This window comes from Pholcus phalangioides, unplaced genomic scaffold, assembly GCF_987345545.1.
Source record: "Pholcus phalangioides strain wild (caught in Gottingen) unplaced genomic scaffold, Ppha-v1.0 ptg000012l_1, whole genome shotgun sequence".
NCBI lineage: Eukaryota > Metazoa > Arthropoda > Arachnida > Araneae > Pholcidae > Pholcus > Pholcus phalangioides.
This window is the reverse complement of record NW_028301605.1, coordinates 5689503-5708822: the sequence shown is the minus strand read 5'-3', so window position 1 is coordinate 5708822 and position 19320 is coordinate 5689503. Positions and strand designations below refer to the sequence as shown.

Sequence of the window (19320 nt, the reverse complement as noted above, 5' to 3'; positions counted from 1 at the left end):
GAATCGTCATATTCGATTAAGCGGGGGAAATTTTTTTGAAATTACTGCATTAAGCGGGAACTTTGACATTGTCTCCATGAGAGGTATTTTGATTCCAGAGAGTTTTTTATCCGAATAAGCTGGGTATCAGTTTATCCGTTGCCCGATTAAGCGGGGTAGAATGTATTTTAGTAGCAAAGCGTTGCATGCGATAGCAGGGCCGTCTTAAGAGCATCATGGGCCCCCGGGCCAAGTCATCTTTCTGAGGCCCTACCAGGCAAATTCCCGTAAATTTCAACCGGATCTCATTTTTGTGAGGCCCCTTTTCTCATGAAGCCCCCGGGCCGTGCCCGGGTGGGCCCGGCACTGTGCGATAGTAAAAAACGTTTCCGTCAATGCCGTCATCAACGTATCGGTCTACCTGGGGGGCTCTCCAGAGATGAGAGGGGTCTCACAGAAATGAGATCTGGTTGAGATTTTTGAGAACTTGCCTGGTAAAGAATCAGAAAAAATCACTTGGTCATGATGCTCTTAGGACTTGATAGTTATGATAGTTATGATGGTTTTTTGAGAAAAACTACTCAGAGTACGAGAACTTTAATTATAAACACTGTATTAAAATTCGATATTACAGCCCATAATATATAGAGGCCTGATGCTATCCCCACCCTACGCACCTGCTCAAGCCCGGCCCTGTGTGTAAACCGTACCTTTTTATGTCAACTGATTGATTGTTGTTAATTTTTAAAGTGTGGCCAGGACTTCTCGTCCTATATTTATTCATTTTTTTTCATTATTACTATTCTTTTTGATCGTTTTTGTTCCCGGAAGCAGGAAAAAAAAAAGTACCGATATGTGTTTACTTTTATCAGTTTCTTTTTCATTGTGTTTGTTGGTTGGCTACGAATGTTGACACTGTCGCCAAGTGAAACCGTCAATTCCTGAAAAATCTGGGGAAAGAGGTGAACAAAAGACGTCACGTGACACTCACGTTCCCCCTTGATGTTTTTTTCTGTCACAGTTTTAAGGATGTTTCACATGTTAAAAAACGCCGATTTTTCCAGATCCGTTTGATTTACAGAGGAAGACTAGTCTTAGGATTATCAAATCAGTGTTTAGGATGGTCATAAAGCGAGAAAAACATGGTAAGTTTTTTTTAGTTGTAATATAATGTCTCATTTGTTTTTGTTATGTTGCATTTTAATCAACACTGATGACTGTTAAAATTTATTGTTTTGGTCACATACCTTGTATCTCCCAATGCAAGGCATTTTTCGTTCTCGTAATTATTTGATGCAATCAAGTTAGGGCTATAAATGTTCGATAATTAGTTACTTTAGTTAAACATGTTACGTGTAAAACAGGGGTTCTTGACCTTTGTCGGCCGCGACCCATAATCGATCGATTTTGCGACCCGTTGGTCATTTTTAATTCACAAAATCTTATTAGATATTCATGATTACCAAAATATTTAGTTATTGAAATAATTGAATCCAAATCATTTCTTTCATAAATTTTCAATTTTACAAATCTGTAAAATTATTTCCTCCATTGATTCTGGAATTATTTCTCTCATTTATTCTGGCATCATCTCGCTCTCTCATTAATTTTCAATTATTCTTCATTGGTATCGGAATTATTTTCCGTTATTTCTGGAATTATTTTTTATCTGTTTTTGGGACTATTTTTGGTTATTTCAAGATTTTTTTTCCAATTAATATGGAAATTTTTTAATTTATTCTGGAGTTACGCAAGTATTTCTTTCATTAATTTCAAATTCTCATCTATTCTAAATTTAGTAAGTGACCAGGTGAGGAAATGCGTGAATGAGCAACTGAACGAGTCAATGAGCAAATGAGTGATCAAGTGAGCACATGAGTGAGCGAATGAGAAAGCAATTGAGCGAATGAGAAAGAAATTGAGTGAATGAGAAAGCAATTGAGTGAATGAGTAGTAAATGAGCAATTCAGTGGCCAAATGAGTCAGTAAATGAATAAGTGAGTGACGACCAACCGAGCAAATGCGTGACAAAGTGAGTGAATGAGTAAGAAAGAGTGAGCGAGCGATCAAGTGCCGCCTGGCAGTCGAGTGGTTAGGGAACTAGCTTCTCACTGTGTAGGTCTGGGTTCGAATCCCGGTTGGAGCATGGATGTTTACTAACACTAACAAATTCCCTGGACGGATCATGCTGATCCCTTGGGAATACGTGAGGATCGCGTTATTTATTATTTACCCACTCACAAGCAGAGCTCACTGAATCAGGTACCCGCATGGCTATGCTCGTGCAAATTATCATCAAATTAAATCATATTAAACGATTTTCTTTTCCAAAAGACTGTGGCAATAAAATTTCACTTTAAGTACGAAAAAGTGTGGTTTTCTGTGCAACATGGTAGATACCTTGGAAGTCTTGGAATTCCATTTCTAACTCACGACAAAGTTTTCATGTAAATGTGATAAATCGGTTATTATTCATAATAGCCAATAGTCTAGGTAAGTTTAATAAATTTATCACTTTTGCCGGTGATTATGCATAATATCCAGTTCAGTATTTATCCAATTTACCAACGACGCTTGGGTATTTATTGTGCATAATGGCCGGTAAAAGTAATGAATTTAGGGAAATTTACCAAACTTTTACCAAAATGGTCGGCGATTATGCATTATAACCGGATTCATCACATTTATCGCGTAACAGTTATACACTACTTTTGGGGGTTCGACGAGAGCCGAGGACGAGAGGGGTCCTGGGGTGTCCTCTCAAGGGAGGAGACACCCAAGATAACTCTCTCCCTCCCTCTCGTGGGCGGGGCTCGAAGAAAGCCGAAGATGGGAAGCTTTGGGTGCAGGACACCCCCCCCCCCATCCCATCCCGCTCGATGGGCCAGAGAGGGCTGCCCCTGAAGATTCATCACTACCGCGGAACAATTATACAATATAGAGCCTGTCAAAAATCTGTGTAGTTAGTTTCACATGGTTCTAATTCTATAAAAAAAATTTTAACTTGATTGTCAAGTAATAGGTACGTTACTGAATTGTCACGGGGTAGCGTAAGTCGGGGGGGGGGGGAAGGTATGACTATATTTCATTAATAAATTAATGCCGTTCGGTTCATCCTGAAAAGTTCTCCAACTGGAGGAGAAGCTGTCTAATGCTATATCTAAACAATAATAGCCTTCATCGTGAAACTAGTTCAAGTTACGTTCTTGTGTTCGGTATATTTCCCTTTCATCTAAAATGGTTTCAAACGCCGAACATAATCAACATCTGGAAGATGTCATTGAACATCTTGACTGCGTAGCAAATCGCGCAATAAGCAGTGATGGACTCCGTGACTGTATGAAGATCACGCTGCAGGAAATTATCGATGGAAAATCCACGGTAAAATATCTTATTCATTTCTTTCATCAACTAATATAATAATTATTTCATTATTAAGAAGAAATTTATAAATTAAAAATTTAAAAATGGTTTTAATCCCATGATTCAATTGTGATCAGTCACTGCTGTGCGTGAGGTTGGAGAAGAAAACCATGAACTCATTTGATTATTTTTATTTTATATACTCGATATTATTTTCACCATTTCAATCTCTGAAATGGAAATGTCTGAGATATGAGTTTCCATAATATAAATGTAAATTATGAATCTAAAAGATGCATATATTTTGGGGATTAAACAGAAACCTAACTGTATTTTGAAGTCATTCAGATGAATGCCTTTTTAGGATTTTCTCAACCTTACTGAGAATTTTCTGACAATTTTCTCTTGCCCTTTTCTGAAAAATTGCTGAGAAATTTCGCTTGCCCTTTCCTGAAATTTTTACTGAGAACTTTCTTTTGTTCTTTCCTGAAAAATTTTCTGTAGCCCGTTTCTGAAAATTTTATGACAATTTCCTCTTGCCCGTTTCTGAAAGTTTTCTGTGAATTTTCTCTTGCTCTTTTCTGAAAAATTTTTGAGAATTTTTTTCTTGCACGTTTCTGAAAATTTTCTCTTGCAATTTTATGAAACATTTTTGAGAACTTTCTCTTGCCCGTTCCTGAAATTTTTATGAGAATTTTCTCTTGCCCGTTTCTGAAAATTTTTTGAAAATTTTCTCTTGCAATTTTATGAAACATTTTTGATAACTTACTCTTGCCCTCTTTTACGAAAGTTTCCTGAGAATTTTCTCTTTCCCTTTTCTGAAATTTTCTATCCTTTCTGCTTTTTGTCGCATTTTCTCTTTCCTGCCCTTCTTCTAAATCCTCCCTCCCTCCCTCAACTAACCTCTTTTGAAGCCCGTCTTAATCTGAGTTCTTGAAACCTTACCCTTTTTCTCAATTTCTTTTATTTTTTGACCTCCTGTGAATTCGGATCCCCCTACGGCTTTTTATGAATATCTGAATTTTTAATCCCCCCCCCTTCTTCTCTTTCCTAAATGTTTCCTCAATTGGTTTTTTTTCAAGAACTTCCGTTTCTCTTGACTTTTTTCTTAATTTCTTTTCTTACTTGCCCTTTTGAATTGTGATCAGAATCAGATTCAATCATTTTCAGATCCATTTCATCAGATCAATACATTTTCTGAATTTTGACACTCTTTGCCTTTTCCAATTTTTTTCTTCTTTGTGCCTTTTTCCCGTTCCTTTGCCCTTTCTTGAATTTCTCTGTTTCCTCTTTGACCTCTTGTGAATTTCTGCAGCCCTCTCGTCTTTTGTGTCAATTTCTGCAGCCCTCTCGTCTTTTGTGTCAATTTCTGCAGCCCTCTCGTCTTTTGTGTCAATTTCTGCTCCTACTTGCATTTTCTGAATTTCGGGCCCTTGGCTTTCCCGATTGTTTCCTTTTTCGCGTCTTTTTTTCTAAATTTTTCTCCCTCGTCTTTTTTCTGAATTTCCTTTTTCGCGTCTTTTTTTCTAAATTTTTCTCCCTCGTCTTTTTTCTGAATTTTCTTTTTTTTTCTCCTTTGACCTCTTTTAAATTTATGCGGCCCCCCCCCCTCCCGTTTTTTAGCTCAATATCTGTTCCTAATTGACTTTTTCTGGATTCCAACCCGTTCCCTTTTCTTTTCTGGATTTCGGTCTTTTTTTTTATATTTTCTGATTTGTTTTTTTATTTGTTCTTTTTCAGAATTTCTCTTCTTTCCCTTTGACCTCATGAATTTCTGCGTCCCTTTTCCTTTTAACTCAATTTCTGCTCTTACTTGCCTTTTTCTGATATTCGGCCCCTTTGCTCTTACGGTTTTTTCTTCTCTTCCTTGTTCATTTTATGAGTTACTTACCCCGACCCGGCGAATGTGATTCGCCATACGGGGGTCTTGTTCATTTTGTAAATTTTTTCTTCCTTGTTTTTTTTCCTAAATTTTTTATTCCTTGTACTTTTCCTGAATTTTCCCCCCTCCCGTTTTTTTCCAGCTCCCGGCTTTCCTATTCATAACTTATCTATCTAGGGAGTCATTCAAGTATTACGTCATCATCGATGTGGGGGGGGGGATTTCCGATTTGCTGACTTTTGATGACAGGGGGGGGGGGTTGGATAATGCTTACGTCATCAACCACCCTTTATGAAAATATGAGTTAGGATTCAGAGGGGCAGAGCTGATGACGAAATTTTGCTGACGGGGGGTGGGTCAGCGTTTTGCTGACTTTTGCTGACAAGGGAGGGAAGGGGGTCAAAAATCGCTAAAAAATTTGCTTACGTAATACTTGAACGGCCCCCTAGTCACTTTTTTTAGTAGCAAAGGCCGAGATAGGACTCTTGCCCTTATAACGAAGGTACAAGTGTTCTGACTCCCTTATCATGCGTTGCAGATACTTAATAGGAATAATAACGCGATAAGACTCTTTAACGTGGGAGAAACTTTTTTTTTTAATAATTGTTATCAGTTCCTTGCTTTTATGTCACCAAAAGGCGTATACTCACGTTTCTCCTTATTTTAAATGCAAAAGGAAAAACCTTAGATTTATCTGAAAATTGGATTCTTTTGTTCAAGTAAGTGAGATTTTGGGTGTGACATTGAAAAAAATTCACGATAACCTCTCCCTTAAGATCAGATATATGATTATTTTATTATCCTTTGAATATATATATATATATATATATTCAAAGGATCAACTAGTAATTAGCCCTGGTGACTGTTGTGACCAACTCGTATCCTTATTACCGTATTAGAATAAGGACTGGAAACCTATATGTGCGTATAAGAAATTATTCGGATATGTTTATTCCGGATTTGGCTATCTATTTGGTAGCATGCTCAGTAATATGTGTCGTATATTTCAGTTTTTGAACTGTGAAATCTGGCAACCCATCCATTAATGAAATAATATAATGTATATATTCAAGTATATATTTTATACTTTTTTTTATGGAAGTTTTAAAAACATCTTATTTCGGCAATGACGATCCTAAAGATTTTGTAAAGCTGACGTTGCAAAAGAACTTTTTTTTTCTTATGGGGGGGAAGCATGTGCATGAAGGCAAAGCATGTGCCCCTGCTCAACACCTACTAGAGAGTTTTCAGTTGTTGGGTGTTTCCTAGTGGATGTTGACCTGCTGGAAATCGGAAGCCCACTTCATGAAAAAAAGATATGGTATTTCATAGGTGTGGCATTCATACTTGTCTCGGTTTAGAACTACAGGGTGATTTACCCACGGTTGCGTCAAGAAGTTTGGAGACCTCCCGGGCTTGGCGCGTAAACAATTTGAGGGGGGGGTGGCTAATTTTCAGGCGGAAATTGTACAAAAGTCTTTGGGTTGGGAAAGGCTGACGTAAAATAGTCAAATTCACAGAAGCGTAAGAGACAATAAATACGGGAGCAGAAGATTCTTCTAAGAATGAGGCTACTACTAAATCACACACGTACCTTGTCCATATTCTTCCGCGGAACTCCTAACGAATAGGTACATGTCGGAATGTGCGTGTCCGTGTTGTGAACATAACGTGGTTTGTTTATGTGTAATACTTGTTATAGTGCTGCCATCTATTTCCAAACTATGAGTGACGTGTAATGGTTGAATAATTGTGTCGTGGTAGGCCTGTTGCTTTCTGTATCGAGATTTTTTAACGGGGAGATCGGCTTGCATTTATGCCTCGAAGTTGAGAACCACAGAAAACCAACTTCAGCCGACCACCACTGTGGTGACAGTGGGGGTTTGAACCTGGGTCTTCGCGATGGAAGTCCATCATTGTGATCACTCGACCACCACAGTAGCTAAGAATGGGGCTAGGAACTGGAGCCCCCCTATCTTCTTAAATAGCAATGATTGTTTTTTCCTTTCTTTCAAACCGAGCACAACTCAGGTCTATCACCATTTGTGGGCGATTTACTACCTAGTGAGTTGTAACTGTGTGTATACCTAACAATCACAGAGTACATATGTAGTGTTGCGTTTAATTTTTCAGTGCTGCCATCTATATTTCAGAAGTGAAGTGTTATGATTGAATTTGTGCTGTTTGTGGGTCTGTTAGCGAGACTTTTTAACGGGGAGATCGGAAATAGCAATGATCCATTTTGCCATGCTATGGGATTGTGCCAATGCCCCTACAAAGGGGAGGCTTCAAGGAGGGGTAAAGATTTTCAGTCTAGAGGTGCTCGGGAATCATTCAACATTACACTTTTTTAATATTTTACGTCACATATTCAATTTAAAATCAATACGGGTGGGGCGGGCTCCACTGAATGTTCTAGCAAACAAGGAAGCCTTTGGAACGGCACTTTTGGAATTGGAGATGGCAGTTTTCGATACAGTGTCTTCTACAACAACATGTTCCACGGTACTTCAGCGATTTTTTTAAAAGTGGTTTTGTCAGATTTTTATGGTAATCGGAGACCTATTATTACTTTAACATAGTTTTTCTACAAAATTGTTGGATCTCACGTCACCCAATAGTGCTGGGGCGTACAGTGGGAAAATACTGGACTAGCATCTAATTGGGAGTACTTTGTTTTATCTTAACGCAAGGGACATCCGAACACGGTCTGGAAGAGAGGGAAGGAGAAGCTTATGAAAAAATTAGACATGGACAAAATTTTCGTAAGGAAGCACGTGAATTCACGAATTTCTAGCAAGGATGACTATTAACATCCCTCAATGTCCGAATGAGTACATATAAGAAATACATGGTAATACCGATGCATATTAAGAAATTATTGAACTGAGATGAGTGAATAAACCGCCAACTTTATCCTTTGACCTCATAAATTGGATCTGATTGATAAACTATCGATTGATAACGGCGATAATCTTCGAAAACAAATAATAATCCGCAAACTAACAACGCCTTTCGTTCAGCACTGAATCTCTCTCAACAATCGCCAACACTAATTATGAGTCTGGCTGAGGTTCAACAACCCACCAACGATAACTATTGTTATTTTGTTGCCGTGTCTCGCGGTCATTACAATGTCCTCAAAGGTGCAAAAGGTGGGGACCCCTATTCTCTTCGGACATGATAAATTAATAATAATAATTTATAAAGGGTGTTGTTATGTGTTGCAATAACTCGGATATTAAGCACCCCATCCCATCCCAGTCTAGTCATTTTAATTCTCGCCCCCCCCTTTCCACCAATCCCTATTTTACGAGAACATGGCGATGATGTGGAGGGAGAAAGAGAGAGAGGAGAGCGGACATGTCGCATATATCCATCCCGAGTATAATAAGGTGTGGTCAATTGGCACAAATCTCTGAGGGCCCGACACGGATTCTCACCCAAATTTTTTTTTCTAATGATTGTCAAGCAGTCTATATAAAAGACGTTTTTTGGCAATGGTGGCCCCAAGAAATCGGGATAAATAAAAATTTACAAAAAAAAAACAAGAAACGGTGGTGTACCGCAGGGGTCACCCTCTCCTCTCTTGAAGTCGTTAAGCCACCCCCCTGAATGGTTGTAGGGTCCCCACTTTCGTACGGGCGGAGTCTTTTTCCCGCCAAGGCCGGGACCGCGCCCCTTCTTTCTTTCCTTCACTACCAAAAGATACGGGATGGATGGTTCTTCCATCTCGTACGTGTGCCCATATCCATCCGTATCCATGGATGGCACCTACTCTTATGTATCCATGCAAGGGATTTTTTTTTTCCATATATATTATTATTATTATTATCCCACCGCGATCCCGTTTTCTTCTCCTCTTCCAATAACCGGAGACGACGTGTGGGCGAAAGTTGAGGGTCCCCCGTGACGTCACAGTTGGAAAAATGGGTGGGGACCCCGGTGAGGACCCACACCCTTCTATCTATCCCTCTTCAATCCGCGCACCAAGCTCCACATACATCATCATATACATCTCCGTTCCATCCCATGTATGATAATCGATCGTTTGATATACTGGGGGGTGCCGCGGGTGGGTGGGCGGCTAGATGGACGCGCGAAGATGCGTTCGTCCAGGTGTGACAGTTGTCTAGTCAGTCCAGCCAAGGCAACACTCAACTTTCCTTTTGTTTTGTTTGTTTTCGTCGTATGAAACTCTCGCGTATGAATTCGAAAACCCAGGTTTAATTAGGACCCAACAAAAATTAAAAAAAAAAATCACAATTTTTTACTGGGTAAGCCAAAAATTATATTCATACATATACTAAAAATTTTTTACAGAGTATCAAAAATATTATTTATATAAGTTTTTGAATGGTTTTTACTTCATGCCTCGTAATTATGTTCATAAATATTTTTAAAAAATCTTGACAGTAAAAAAAACTAATTATATCAGTTAAAAAATGTTTTTAAAAAGGTTTTTATAGTCATTAAAAATTTATATTCAAATCCATTTCTTACAATTTTTCAACTTTATCACTATGTACATTTTTCCCCCCAATTTTAAACCGTATATACTAGGTGTGGCCAATAGCTGGGCTCGTGAAGTGATTTTGTGCGTCCCGCGACAAGGTAAAAGTACCGTGAAAAAATTAAATTTGTGATCATTATTTGAACTCTATCGGGTACCAACAGCAGATTTCTTGATAAACAAACAGCTTACAAACTTCTTATTTCTATAGTTACGAAATTAATTTAATAACTAACTGATTAATTCAATTAATAATGGAGCGGCTTATACAACGAAGTTGCACCATGATGTGGCCCGCGAAGTTATAGCTGACCATTATGTTAGTCCGCAAACAGAAAGAAGTTAGTCACCCCTGGTATATACCATGTAATTATTATTTTTTTTTTACCGTAAGAAAGAATTATATAAATTTACAGATTTCTTTAATTTGTGTCAGTACGCCAAAAAAAAACTATATTCGTATTTATTTTTTTTATAAATTTTCGATAGTTAGCCAGGAACAATACTCACACATAAATTTCTTTATAATTTTTTAAAGGTAATTTTCAGAATTATTTATAGTAAGCTACAAACTAAGTTCATTTCTATATTCTACAATTTTTTAAACTTAAAATTATATCTATATGTATATTTTCTAACAATTTCCGATGGTAACCCATTATATTAATTGCATTCAAAATATTTCTATAATTGGTTTTTATTATAATTATGTTCATATGTACCCCTTTGTCAAGTTCACATAATATTTTTCAACAATTTTTAATGCGGTAAGTTGAAAGTTATGATAATTTATATGTTTTGAAATTTTTTTACGATAAGGAAAAAGCCGTAACCATGTAACAATGTAATTTTTAAATTTTTTTACTGCGAGCAAAAAAGCCATTTTCCATATGGATATAGATCAAAAAAAATTCTGTTCAGCTAAAATTTATATTCATATAAAAATTCTTTGCGCTTTTTTTTAGTTTTCAACTGAATATTATACCCCCATAAACTTTTTGGAATTTAGTTTTTCAGCCAAAGATTATACAGGAAGTTCGGGTAATATGGAATACCACTTTTATTTTTTCGATTATTCTAATTTAAAACAGGATAGAAACCTGAAACTTGCATTTCTATAAAATTTGGATCCTTGCTTTTGTATTGACACATGTGTATTGTATTTAAAAATAAATATTTAAATAGTTATAACTGTTGAATTCTAAGATGAGATGAATATGTGAATTTTAGGATGTGTCCTCTTGCTTTTGTTTACGTTGAATTTATGGTTTGTAGCATTTACTGTTAAATTTTAGGATATATCAGCACTTATGGTACTTTGATAAGCTTTGGATGTAACGAGTCTACAATCAAATTCACGGCCCTTTGATAGTTCAATTTGGGATATACTCGCTGGAATCAGGAGAATGTCACAGTTATAGTAATGTTTTATTTCTACTGATATATAAATGTAAGCTTGGGATGTAACGCGTACAAATCAAAATCACGGCTGTTTGATAGTTTTATTTAGGATATACTCGCTAATGAAATCAGGAAATATCAGTTATACTGTATACTTTTCCGTTTTCACTGATAAGCTTAGGATGTAACGTGCCCAATCAAATTCACGACATTTTCGCAGGTTAATTTAGTATAATCGCTAATTCAGTATACTCGCTGTGTGCTGGAATCAGGAAATATCAGTTATAGTACTTTTCTATTTCTACTGACTGAAAAGCTTAGGATGTAACGTGCCTACAATTCACGGCCCTTTGATAGTTTTATTTAGGATATACTCGCTGTGGGAATCAGGAAATATCAGTTATAGCACTTTTCTATTTTCACTGATAAGCTTAGGATGTAACGTGTCCACAATCAAATTCACGGCATTTTCGCAGTTTAATTTAGGACAGACTTGCTGCTGGAATTAGGAAATATCAGCTATAGCACTTAATAATTCCCACTGATAAGCTTAGGATATAACATGTCCACAACCAAATTCACGGAATTTTCGCAGTATATTAGGATATGCTCGCTGCTGGAATCAGGAAATATCAGTGATATACAGTGGAACCTCCCCTAACGATATTTTCATATTATCATATTCAACTAAGATTACGTTCAACACCAAGCTCGTGTAGGTAAATATGATAAATCGTCAGTTAATTACTTAATTAACTCAGCATGTAACTATACTCCAGCATGGTGAATTCGAATGATAATGTTGGTTTTGGTTTGTTGGTGCTGTGAAGAAAGCTAACATTACAAGACTGATAATGTTATGAATGTTTTTATCTTCTTCACAGTTATTTTAATTTAATTTAATTTCTATTGCAAATATGTGTAGTGTACATATTCAGTGTACGGGTGAAAATAATTAACTGGTTTAATGAAGAGAAGAAAGGTTATAAATTTTTCCATATTAATCAGGCTTTCCAACTTTATTTGGAAATTATGCATAATTGCCGGTAAAAATGATAAATGAGGTGAAATTTAATCAAACTTTCTTTATAGGATGTTACGTGTCAACGATCTAATTCACGGCATTTTGCAATTTAATTTAGGATATACTCACTATATATACTGGAATCAGGAAATATCAGTTACAGCTTTCTTACATTTCTTTTGCCTTTGGATATATTCTGTTGCCGCGATCACTTTCAGCCCAGCTTCGTGGCAGAATCTGGAACATTTATCTATCTATTTATACATCTGTTTTCACTTAAAGCTTATGATTTAACGTGTCCACGATTAATCCCAAAATTCACGGCATTTTCGCAGTTTAATTTAGGATATACTCGTGCTGGAATCAGGAAGTAGTCCAGCGTGACCCAACCCGCAAGGGTAAAAGGCTTATATCCCGGGAGGGACAGAGCCTGGGTCGTGACTGGTCTGTCGGAATCAGGAAGTATCAGTTATAGAACTTTTCTATTCCACTGAGATGAGCTTGGTATGTAACGTGTCCATAATTAAATTCGTCCATAAATACACTCGCTGCTGAAATTAGGATGCATTCACGGTTTATGTTTTATATAAATTATGTATTATAAATTGTAGTTTTTATATAAATTAATAGTTAGTTATTTTATATAAATTGATTTTATGTAAAAATTTATGTTTTATTTGCTGATGAATTTAGGATGTTTTTTTTTTGCTGTTGAATTTATGGTACACCTCTATACAGTCGATTTCCGCTTTAACGAATACTGTTATAGCAAAAAAAATCTCGTTTTGTCAAAAATTTTTCTAATCTCCCAGATAAATTTACATAGGAAAAATCGAAAAATATAGAATTCCTTTATAGCGAAATTTCATTATTACGAAGTGATATATGTATCTTCGGTATCTTGGATTTCGTTATAACGGGATTCGGGTGAACTGTTAAATTAAGGGTTTATCCGTTATTGAATTCGAGATATATTCAGTTATAAAATATAAGAAAATGCACTCTTACATGAACGTTTTTAGGATTAAATTTCAGTAGTTTCAAACTTGAACTCATGCTATATTCACCGCTGAATTTGAATTAAATTTACTGGTATATTTGGGACATGCATTTATTGGCTGTTGAATATCTGTCACATGTGATTATTGGTGTTGAATAAATTATTCTCCACCGCTATGTTGAACTTTTTCCCAACCTGGAAAAATACACTGCTTCTTATCAAAAATTCACTATTACGAAGGACAAGAGTTATTATAAGCGATATACACTATGTGGCGCGGAAAAAAAATTTAATTATTAAAACTATAAGTCCTATTGCATAAAGAAATCTCTATTTTTCGGTATTCGTTTTGGGTTGGAAAAACTGATATTATGCGTCTTAGCATCGGAAAAATACAAATACAGATGAAAATGCAAGTGCAAAATGCAAATACAAAGACCACAACAGACAAAATGCCCAACGGATGACTGAAAAACATGTCCATAACAATGCTTCCACACGTTGCCAAAGTACAGGCACAGATGATCTCTGTGGTATGTATATCGTTGGATGATTTATCAATGAAATGTGGTCTATGGGCAATAAATCAGTTGAACCCATGGCGCCATAGAAAAAGCGAACCTGTTATTGTCATACATTATGTGCCACGTCCTGTCGCCATTGTGAATTGTTAGAAATTGACTTAAATAAATAAGTAAATTTCCCCCCCTCAACTCTACTCTTGAGGGGGGGGGGGCTTCTGCCAAACTCGTTTAAACATCGCTAAAATTTAGTCCAATCAAACTGTAGATCTTGGCGGGGCTGTGGATGACCAAAAAAAGTGGGATTAGGTTAGTACGGCCAGTTCTTCCCAAGGCCCGTTCATCGACTTGGTCAGTGACATGATTGCCTTCAAAATGGATTCTGAAATATGCTAGAGCATTTGAATTTTTTATGATTCGTCACCCTGTTCAGTTTTATAAACACCGTTCAAGAATTCAGTAAGATGAGAATTTAAACTTGTTTATGATGAAAATGGAGATGTTAGGGCCCTGGGCGCTTGCACCGTTTGGCTTTGATCAGTCCTCCCCCCCCCCCCCCCCTCCCAAGAATGGGACTGACAAGGCTCCAGTCCAGGGGCCCGGGACAATCACCACCATTTTTTGTTTTTTTCATGCTATAAATTCACTATTGAAGGGCCTTTGGAAAGTCTGGCTTAGGGCCATCTCCATGAGAATTTTGTGAAACCCGAATTGTTTCATACCAGGTTAACTCATTTTGGTGCAGCGGGGATTTGGCATTGAATAATATTTTTGCTTAGCAGATAGATGCTGTATATTTTAGCATGTGTAGGTGACAACCCTACTCAGAGATTGGCCATTTGTGGACAATTCTCGAGAAGCCATTTCTGATTTAGAAATGAACTCTCTTGCACAATTGGTGTATTTTATTATCTCGCGGGTACTTTCATCTTCAACTTTATATTATCGACATTATACCGTTTCTTTCTTTTCATATTCTTTTGTAATAGATTATTTAGATAACAGTTTAATAAGGGTCGTCTTAAGGCCACCATGGGTCCCCGGGCCGTGCCCGGGTGGCCCCATGCGTTAAGAGGGCAGGCACTTCAACGTTTTTTTTTTTTTTCAAATATGTCGTCATATTTTTCCCATCCTTAACTGAGGACACGACAAGTGTCCTACTTCCTGTTGATGTATTTAAAAAATCTCTTGGAATATTCTTAATTGGTGCAATTTCAACAAAATATCCCAATATCGAAATGGAATTTAAAGCGCATTAAGGTGCGGGCATAAGCTGGTTAGTTTAACCGCCAAATTCAGGGATCTGAGTCGACATGTCACACCCCTTCTAAACTTACAAGCGTCAATAGAATCGAAATTCAAACCTAAACTGCCAGTGGAATCAGAGCTTGAAATGCAAATAGTTCTGTACTTAACGGTTAATTGTATTCAAACGCAAAATTTTCTTCTATGATTTTCAAGATCCTGTTATGAGCGTTTTCGATTTACAACATTGCGACTGATCTTGAGCAAATAACCAGAATGATTTCCTTCCAAATCCATCTCCCGGTCCTGAGGGACTATACCTTCCGGTATCGGCTATATTTGAGGCTAATCTGACATTTTCAAATGTAAAGAGAAAAGCGCTGCTGTATTTCAGTTTCCACTGGATATGAGTCTGTTTAGATTGTCACTCTAAGCCACTTAGCAATGTCAAATGTAGATTCATGAAACCACATACATGTCTGACGCACAGTATGTGTGTTTAAAATATTCAAATAAATCTGTCTCGTATGTAAAATCTCGCTCATATTTTTCAATATCAAAACATCATGACACATCATGAATCGATTTATTCAATATTTCAGTTCATGGTGCTTTGCCCTGAGAAGTGTCTCATAAAGACATGCCATCAATCCCATTTTTTTAAATAAGAAACAAAATGTATCTAAGTACTGACTACTAATATCTAAAAAGTGTATTAACGTTTTTGCAGCACACCGAAATTTCTATTGTATCGAGACAACTGCTCTTTGTTGCGAAGAGGCACCTTTGTTTAAGGGCACCCTAAAGCAGAGACGTACGCGGGGGGTAGGGGAATGAGCCCTTCCCCCCCTTTGGTCCCCAACCTGGTGCCGCTGTGGTGGTCGAGTGGTTATAGTGACGGACTCGCGATGCGAGGATCCGGGTTCGAACCCCACAGTGGTGGTCGGCTGAAGTTGGTTTTCTGTGGTTCCCAAATTCAAGGCGCAAACAGAGTATATCGGGCCCGCCGATCTCACCGTTAAAAAGTCTCGCCACCGAGAGCAACAGTCCTACAACGATAAATCATTCAATCATAACACTTCACTCATAGTTAGAAAAACTGGTGGCAGATGGCAGCACTACACATAACAAGCATTGCAGAAAAACAAAAAAAACTTCACGTCAGGTTTCACTACACGTACACGCACATTCCCGCATGTACCGATTCGTTGGGGGTTCCGCGGGGTGCATGTATGGTGTAGCAGTAGTAGGTAGGGCCTCCAAAAAAATGGCTCGGGGATCCATGATGTTCTTAAGTCAGCCACCTCGTTGGGCAATTTGCCTGTTGTGGCGTTGTATTTGTATTTGTAAATCAATCAAAATTTAAAAAAAAAATTAATATTTTCGTAAAAAAATTGATATATCGAAAGAAGATACCGTTATGTGTTATTTCAATCAATTTCTGTTAACTTAAATTCTCTTTAAAGGTTAGTAACTCAAAAAATTTCTCCGGAAGAAAATTCCGAATGAAGAAAAAAATTGAATGAAGACTAAGTACAGTAGAACCTCTCTTTTGCGGATACAATCACAGTACTTGAAAAATGCATGCTTTTATTATATACAAATAGGCATTTCACAGTATTTACGTTTTCCAAACAAAGGGGCCATTTTATGCAGTGGCGTGAAGCCGATAAACCCAGCATCAATTCAAAGTTCAAAATATCGTACATAAAGCTTAAGCATAGCACCTAAAGGCCCGAAATAGTACAGTCGAATCCTGTTATAACGAACTCCAAGAGACCGTAGAAATCACTTCGTTGTAACGAAATTTCGTAATAAAGGAATTCCAGGTTATTTAAAAATGTCCCTATGTAAACTTATCCGGAGGATTAGAAAAGTGTTCGTTAAAACAAGAATTTCGCTATAACGGTATTCGTTAAAACGGGATTCGACTGTACTTCCAACGCCCTTGATACATAGATGGATACAGGGGACGACGACGATTGACCCGTTTAGTGAACAAATCGTAATATTAGCATAGGCAGACACCCCCCCCCCCGGTTCAAGGAGTCTATACCCGCTTATGCCCTGATGTGGGGGATTTGAACTTCTGAAGCATATTGGCTTTCTTAGATTTCTCTTACTTTGCACTGAGTTGACCTAGGACTGTAGAAATGTATAATTTTAACCCTTTAAACGGCATTGACGAGATTAACCCGCCTCGATATAAGCCTCTTATTTTAACATTGACAAAATCACACAATTTGTAAAGTTGATTTCTGAATGGAACATTTTTCATTATAACCTTTACTTTGCACCTGATGAAAATCGGAAGTAAGCCTACTTAATTAAAAAAATCATATGACTTTTTAATGGGGGGGGGTGGGTTTGATGATTTCTGATTGCCGCTAAAAGAATAGATTTAAAGTTTCATCATCTATGACAGTGGGTCTTCAACGCATGGCCCACGGGCCACATTTGATCCTCAAAGCTTTTTGTCGTGGCCACCGAGCATTTTCAGAAAATGGTTGAAAACATTTGAAAAAGACTAATTCTGGAATTAATGAAAAAATAATAATTTGAGAACTAATGAAACAAATAATTTGAGAATTAATGAAACAAATAATTTGAGAATTAATGAAACAAATAATTTGAGAATTAATGAAACAAATAATTTGAGAATTAATGAAACAAATAATTTGAGAATTAATGAAACAAATAATTTGAGAATTAATGAAACAAATAATTTGAGAATTAATGAAACAAATAATTTGAGAATTAATGAAACAAATAATTTGAGAATTAATGAAACAAATAATTTGAGAATCAATGAGAGAAATGATTTCGGAATCAATGAAAAATAATTTCGGAATTGAGTGATATAGTTCTATACTAAATGAAAGAAATAAATACGGAAAAGCTTGATGAAAACTCGAAATTAATGAAAGAATTTTAGAATTTTGGATATATATATATATATATATATATATATACACACACACACACACAAATAAATTCAGAATTGGTGAAAAGAAATAACTTATAAATCAATGAGGGAGAACCAATTTCGTAATTTCTGATAGAAATTATTTCACAATCAATAAAATAATAATTCCATAATTATTGACAGACATGATTTCAAATTACATTGAGAAAAAAAATAAAATAATTAAAAAGTTCCGAAATAAATGATGAACACGGATTGGTTAAAAAACTGAATTTCAGGTTTTTCAACCAATCAGAATCATTTAAAGTGACTTCAAATTAAAATTAATCTCAGAATTAATTTAATCAGTTAATAATAAAATAATTCTTCAGAACTAGAGAAAAAAATATTTCAGAACTTATATCAGAATTGATAATTAATAAAATAAAAAATAAATAATTTCCATAATAAATAAGTCTCCAATTATTTTTGTCCCTGTTTAACTCGGGGTCTGATTGGTCTCCGATTTGTCACTAAATTACATGAGCTGTTGGCCCAAGGGTCTCTTGGCAAGTTTCAATATGGCCCACCATGTCTGAAAGGTTGAAGAACCCTGACCTATGATGATGATGAAGATCGATTTTAAAGTAACATTGTTAAGTTATGCCCATCATAAATATTGGGTTCCCAGGAATTTTAGAGGGGAAGGGGGGGGGGGGGGCTCAGCGGGCTGTAGCCCAAAGAAGCAAGTCCGGAGAGGTGGCAAATTTTAGGAATGAGTGGCCAAGAAAATAAGTACATAATGGCAGAAGGGCGGCAAAATTTTTATAACCACGAATCCACCTCTGTCCAGAGAGCGAGAGATTAGGCCAGCGAGTGAGCTGGAGAGTTTGCAAGCATGTGAGTAAACAAAAGAGTGTGCAAGCAGGTGAGTGAGCAAAAGAGTGACCTAGAGCGTGTGCAAGCGCATGATCATGTGGAGGACCAAAAGAGTGACCTAGAGCGTGTGCAAGCGCATGCTCATGTGGAGGACCAAAAGAGTGACCTAGAGCGTGTGCAAGCATGTGAATGACCAAAAGAGTGACCTAGAACGTGTTCAAGCATGTGAATGACCAAAAGAGTGACCTAGAACGTGTTCAAGCATGTGAATGACCAAAAGAATGTGCAAGCATATGGGTGATCAAAATAATGCAAGCATATGGGTGATTAAAACAATGCAAGCATGTGAATGACCAAAAGAGTGTGCAAGCATGTGAATGACCAAAAGAGTGTGCAAGCATGTGAATGACCAAAAGAGTGTGCAAGCATGTGAATGACCAAAAGAGTGTGCAAGCATATGGGTGACCAAAACAATGCAAGCATGTGAATGACCAAAAGAGTGACCTAGAGCGTGGGCAAGCATGTGAATGACCAAAACAGTGTGCAAGCATATGGGTGACCAAAACAATGCAAGCACGTGAATGGTCAAAAAATGGGACCTAGAGAGT

General features: G+C 36.9%; 1 protein-coding gene across 1 annotated transcript in view; it reads left to right on the top strand.

Moving 5' to 3' along the window:
* Positions 1-5835: 5835 nt before the first annotated feature.
* Positions 5836-19320, top strand: part of LOC149079218 (phospholipid-transporting ATPase ID-like) — a 67311-nt gene continuing 53826 nt past the window's right edge. Inside the window, exon 1 of the mRNA XM_089240114.1 lies at positions 5836-5943. The gene's annotated coding sequence lies outside the window, so the exon portion shown is untranslated. The remainder of the gene's footprint in view (positions 5944-19320) is intronic.